Source organism: Delphinapterus leucas, chromosome 15, assembly GCF_059928025.1.
Source record: "Delphinapterus leucas isolate spDelLeu-1000000601 "Yukka" chromosome 15, BTC_Dleu_Yukka2, whole genome shotgun sequence".
Lineage (NCBI taxonomy): Eukaryota > Metazoa > Chordata > Mammalia > Artiodactyla > Monodontidae > Delphinapterus > Delphinapterus leucas.
In genome coordinates, this window is record NC_143143.1 from 17708954 (window position 1) to 17715049 (window position 6096).

The 6096-nt window shown below is 47.8% G+C and overlaps 1 non-coding gene across 1 annotated transcript; it reads left to right on the forward strand.

Annotated features, from left to right (window-relative positions):
• Positions 1 to 1120: 1120 nt before the first annotated feature.
• TRNAK-UUU (transfer RNA lysine (anticodon UUU)) lies at positions 1121 to 1193 on the forward strand. The gene has a single exon. It is a non-coding gene; the product is annotated as a tRNA-Lys (tRNA).
• The last annotated feature ends 4903 nt before the right edge of the window (positions 1194 to 6096 follow it).

Consider the following 6096-nt stretch of genomic DNA (forward strand, 5'->3'; position numbering starts at 1 on the left):
CCCGCCCCACCCCGTTTAAAAGCCGGAGGGTGGAGCGACAGCCTAGGCTTGGGCTTTCGCCTCGGTTTCTCTTTCCAAGTGGGTAACACCTGCGATTGCCTCTGTAACGACAGCTTCGTGTACAAGGCAGCTTCACATCTACCATTTTATCTAATCGTACAACTCGGATTATTCTCTCTGTTTTAGAGAGCGGTAAATCGAGGCTCAGTGAAATAAAGTGGTCAAATACTCGTACTTTCGGAAAGTCGTAGATCCTGAGTTTTCGAAGTTCACCCCCAAGTGCTGCATCCACGGCCTGTGGGAGTGAGGAGGACTCAGGGTTTCAGTACGGAGTGGCGGGCTAGGGGTCAGAGTCCGTCCTTCTGCCCCTGCTAGCTTGGTGCTGAGTGGTGTGGGCGTCACTGGGGGTTTTGGTTTTGAACACACTCCCCATGGTCTCCAAGGACTAGGCCCTTTGAAGCATTGAACAGAGAAGATAGAAAGTTCTGCTCATACTGCGTTTGCAATCCACGTGGAAATAGGAGGGAAATTTATTTACTGGTGTTAAAGAAAAATTTATTTGTGATATTTGTCAGACTTTATTCACTGGGACTGCTGCGATGGGAGGGGCGGAAGTGTTGTGATAGGGGAGAGCGATGGGGCACAGCTCTGAATACAGCAAGGACAAGTGGAGATTGATAGCCAAGGAGCAGGGTCTGGGTCAGTGGATGGAAACTTATTAAGAGGAAACATAATGGGTAAGGGGAATTCTGGCTAAACCAAGGTCCCAGGTTTTTTGCTGATGGCAGGCCAGGGTGATAAGATATCAAGGGTGAAGGATAAGGATTTTGATCAGATATGAAGGGTAAGGGATTTTTGCTAAACTGACCCAGCAGAATTCTTTCTAAAACTAGACAAAGCAGATCAAAGACAGAGCCCAAGGGCAAGGTGTAGTTACAAAGAGGTCTCAGAAGAGTCTGACCAGAGTTAAGTTGAGGAGAGAGTCTTTGTCACTGGTTACCAGAGATGTGTCAGGCATTGTCTGGGCCCCCTAGACTCTTCCAAATTATGTAATTCTCTTCACAAGCCTGTGAGGTGGAGATTATCATGTCTTATTTACAGTCAAGGAAACTGTGGGAATTCCCTGATGGTCCAGGGGTTAGGACTCTGTGCTTTTACTGCTGAGGGTCCAGGTTCAATCCCTGGTTGGGGAACTAAGATCCTGCAAGCTGTGTGGTGTAGCCAAAAAAAAAAGTAACTGTACTGTCAGGGAGACTGAAGCTTGCTCAAGGCCAATTCAGCTGATCAGTGGATCTCGGGTACTGTGCTGGCACCAAAGAAAACACACTGAATCAACTTACCCAGCCCTCACAGATCTCACGGGTGAGATTCACAAATATTTATTGAGCATTTACTATGCACCAAGCACTTCCGAGGTACTTTTAAAATATGAAAATTGTAGATAGTACTATCATAATTATCATCCCCAGTTGGGTGATGACAGCGTTGAATTTTACCTGAGCCCTGTGCTCCTGGAAACAGTGAAGGTTAGAGGAAGACCCCTTACCCTTTTTTGTTCTGGAAAGGTACTTGCTGCAATGAACCACCATTCCTCCTGTGACTTAGGGGAACTCATGGATGCCCACTTCGTTTACCTATGACAGGGCCAGCCACAGAGCCTCCAAATCCCTGTTCTTTGCCTCATAAGTAACTAGCTGAACTGCTTGTCTCCACCAATCATTCTGAGCAAAATTCCTGTGTGGATAAGAAAAGTGTTGCCTGCCATCAAGCCGTCAGCTACTGTAGCCACGCCTACCGGTGCACCCTGAGGAGAATTCAGGATGGAGAAAAACAGGATACTGGCCCTTGATAGTTAAGATGCATATCAAAGGAATCGTTTTAATGAGCCCAGACTCTTGCATCTTCCCAAACATGGAAAAGCAGTAAAATCATTAACGTGAGATGTCTGATATTTGTGATTAGCAGTAATCTTTTGCTGTTTGACTACATAGGTTTTGTTTGCAAAAACTCCTACATGTCTAGGCTACTCCCTTACTTCTTTGGAACAGTTCCTATCTGAGAGGCTATACGCTGGGCTGGAGTCCTCAGTAATGTCCCCGAATAAAACATAACTCTCAGTGTTTAGGTTGTGCATTTTATGTTGGTTGACACTTTTTTTTTTGGCTTACAGGATCTTAGTGCCCCGACCAGGGATTGAACCCGCACCCTCAGCAGGGAAACCATGGAGTCCTAACCACTGGACCGCCAGGGAATTCCCTGTTGACACTTGTTGACTAAACTTTGGTTAAATTCTCTCCTTCCTCCAGGCCCCTGAACTTTGGCCCACTCTCAGCCTGAGCCTGCAGACAGCCCCTCCTGAGAATAGACCGGCCTCAGGATAAAACGCTCCCTGACCTCCTGTCCCATCATGCCTCCCTTTCATCCAACCTCCCAGTTCCTTCTTGCCTCTTTTTCTCCTCTTATAAAAGGAAAATTCTTTTGCCTAATCCTTGAGATGCTTGCAGAACTATGGTCACAGCACTGTCTCTGTTACAATGGCCCCTTTCCCCCTTTGCAATCATCCTTTCAAATCAAAGTCTCCCCTTACTAAGTCTGATTTTGTTTTTTTATTTGACAGTGAAGGGGCAGAGACTACAGTGTGTGTGTGGGGGGGGCACTTGGCCTCTAAGAGCCCAGACAGGCCCCACTGCAAGGACCAAAGGAGATTCGAAACCAGGACCCCCTGATTCTAGAAGGACACTCTGATTCTCTTCCACAATCAGGAAAGGGGTTCTGGCCTTTAACATTGAGTGTGAAGTGCTACCAACCAGGCAGAGAGAAACAGCCCTTTTGCCAGCTCGTTTGTGTTTTCAAAACTGGCTGGTTGAGATGAAATACAGGCACAGATGAAATGTTTTTAGAAAGGAAAAGAACGACAATCTTTCACCATGGGGTTTCACTTTCTGTAGTCTCCTTGCCAATCCACCACCTCCCCTCACTCCCCCGCCATCAAGCTGACAGACCCATCTGAGTGCTGCAAGAGGCACTGAACAAACAAAAGGAGTCATTTATGTCCGTGTTTGTGATTTTTCTCCATTTGATCAGCAGCCTGTAACTTTAATATATCCAAGTGTGCTGGGAACGTTTGCGGCTTAATTATCACATTTATTTAAAATACACACAAACAAAACTCCAAACTGGAAAACAACATTTAGCTTGGCAACGGAAGAGATGTTTAATTTACTCCAATTGTTTAAAGATGATGTGAAAACCGCCCACATACTGGCTCTTCCACTGATTGGTTGAGTGACCTAGGGCTGGTCAATTACCTATTCTGTGCCTTCCTTCCACTTTGGTATGTTATCTTCACTGCCTCAGTTAGTGAGTCTAAGATGATCTTAAAAGTCTGGGCAGGAAAAAACATGGTGTTTTGTTGAGTGGACTCCACTGGGAAGTCAAGTCTCTGATGTCAAGTCAGACAGACTGGCCCACGTATTGCCTCTCTGAGCCCTAGCGTTCTCCTCCAGGAAATGGGTAAGAGAACCTACATCCCAAAGTGGTGGTGAGTATTAATAAGACAGCTGTACATCTCAAACTATACCCGCTATTCTCTTGTTTGTCCCAGAATCCATACGTTCCAACTTCCCATTTGCCTACTGGTCCAGGCCCCATTTCCTGTTCCTTGTTTCTGTCAGGCTTGTGGCTACTTTGACCGATGGAATATGGCAGGAGTGATGCTATGGGACTTCTGGGGCTGGGTTTTACAAAATAATGCAGCTTCTGCTTTGTTCCCTGGAACTCTCAGGAGCCTGGAGCACCCATATAAGACGTCTGACCCCCCTGAAGCCCAGGTACCAGGTACTTGAGTGAATGAGCCTTCAGAAAATTCTACCCCCAGCCATACAAGTCTTCCCAGCTGAATCCTGGATGTGATGGAGCAGAGACAAGCTGCCTCTGCCATGCCATTTCCCACCCCATCGAATCTGCAAGCAGATATAATGGTTATTACATGTATGAGCTTTAGAGTAGTTCAGGATTAAATAAAGGGAAGGGGAGTAGCTCAGATACCTTCCATGCAGAGGGGGTGTTCCAGGAAGAGAAAACAGCCTGTCTGCGGGGGGCAGGGCAGGAGAGACCATAGGGGTGATTTGGAGCAGAGATCCCCAAAGTATGGGCGCTCCTACCGGTGATACAAGGGCTGCCTGGGGAGGCATTTTCTCCCACGCCCGGGAACGTTGAATTGTCATTGTGGCATTCATTTCATCAGGAATAGCCGCCCAGTTTGCACATGTATAGGCAATAACATCTTGGCCACAACCGCCACCGGCTCTACGGCGATTACATGATGACATAGTCTGCAAGAGGCATCCTGACTTCAGATGTTAAATGTGAAAAAGAATATGCATCTTAGAATAGATAAAGAGGGGTAAGAAAACAGTACGATCATTAGGGGTTGGCAGAATATGGGAAAACTGGCAAAGGCCTTTCGCGAATGGGAGCCTCTTGGGAAGAACTCACGATGCGCGGCTTGGGTGAGCGTGTGGCAGGGGGCCAGGGACATGGCGGGGGGGTGGCCCTTTCTGGCCATCTTTACATTCAGCTCTGTAGTCAGTACCCGCCCGAACCAGGTCTTGCTGCCTCCAGGCCCAGCCCCTGGCTTTTTACATCTCTGGTAGCCCAGGTATCCCATCCGATAACCTGAAGAGGCCTGGGGTCTTCCTGCACTGTCTTCCTCTAGCAATTTCAGTGCAGACTGAAAACGGGGTGGGGTGGGGTGGGGAAGAAGCTTGAGATTCTGGGCTGTCTTCTTTCTGGGGGGGGAGGGGCCCTGCACCGCGGGGCATGTGGGATCTTAGTTCCCTGACCAGGGGTTGAACCCCTACCCCCTGCATTGGAAGCATGGAGTCTTAACTGCCGGACCGCCAGGGAAGTCTCTGGACTGTCTTGAGAGGGAACAGCCTGGGCTCTGCTCCTCACAGAATGTTGCAGTTGCCACCGCCAAGACGTCTCGGCTTGGCTGCCTCTTTGCCCTGCTGTGCCCCCGCTGCAGGAGGTTTCTGGGAGCTGCGCCCAGCCTGGTGTGACGATGCCTCTGAGGATGAAGCAGAAGGAAGAGTCAGGATGTCCTGTCCTCACCCTGTGTCCATCCCTGTGTCCATGGGGAGAGGCCATCATCAGCGAGCAGAGAGGGGGCAAATATAGACAAACAGCTTAGTTGATTTTCCCCAGGGGGCTTGAAGGGCCATTTAACATCATCATCAGGATTGTGATTACCGTTGTTTTCAACAGTGGTGGCTCTGGAGATGTTGATACTAAAACTCCATTTTATTTTTTAATTAATTAATTAATTAAGCTACTGGCCATGCCACGTGGCTTCAGGGATCTTAGTTCCCCGACCAAGAATCAAACTTGTGCTCCCTGCAGGGGAAGCTCGGACTCCTGACCACTGGACTGCCAGGGAATTCCCTAAAACTCCATTTTAAAGGTGAGAAAAGGGAAGCTTGAGGCAGTAACCCTCCCAAGGTCACACAATTGCTGGGGCACAGTTGTGCCCCAATCCTCTAGTCCTGGCTGGTTACAGAAACTGCAGGAAGACACTTGAATTGCTCAGAGCCTCGTGTTCTTTAAAGAATCAGACCAAAGCTTGGGTACCCCAGACCTTCAGAAGGCTTACATCTAGTGAAGGAGCTGGAGAAGCTTGAGGTGAAAGTGATCAGTGATGCCCATTAGGGCAATTCCACGAATATTTTCCTGAGTCCTCTGATGAACCAGGCACTGTGAGACTCTGGCAGGGGTGGTGGGGATGAAGCTACAAAGATGAAAAGGCATATTTTATGTTCTTGGGAACTTAAACGTTAATAGGGAGAATAAAAATAAGGACAAACCCTAGCACATATCATCATCATTGATTTGTATCAGACATATTTTGGTTATAAATTATAGAAATCCAACTCAGATGGTCACATTTACTGAATCACATGACAGATAATCCCAGGGATTGTTTTGGCTTCAGGCAAGGCTGGACCTAGTTGCTCAGATGGTGTTGCCTCATCTTTTGGCCTCTCATTTTTCCTCTGAACTGGTTGGTTTTATTTCTAGGCAGACTCTCTTCTTATA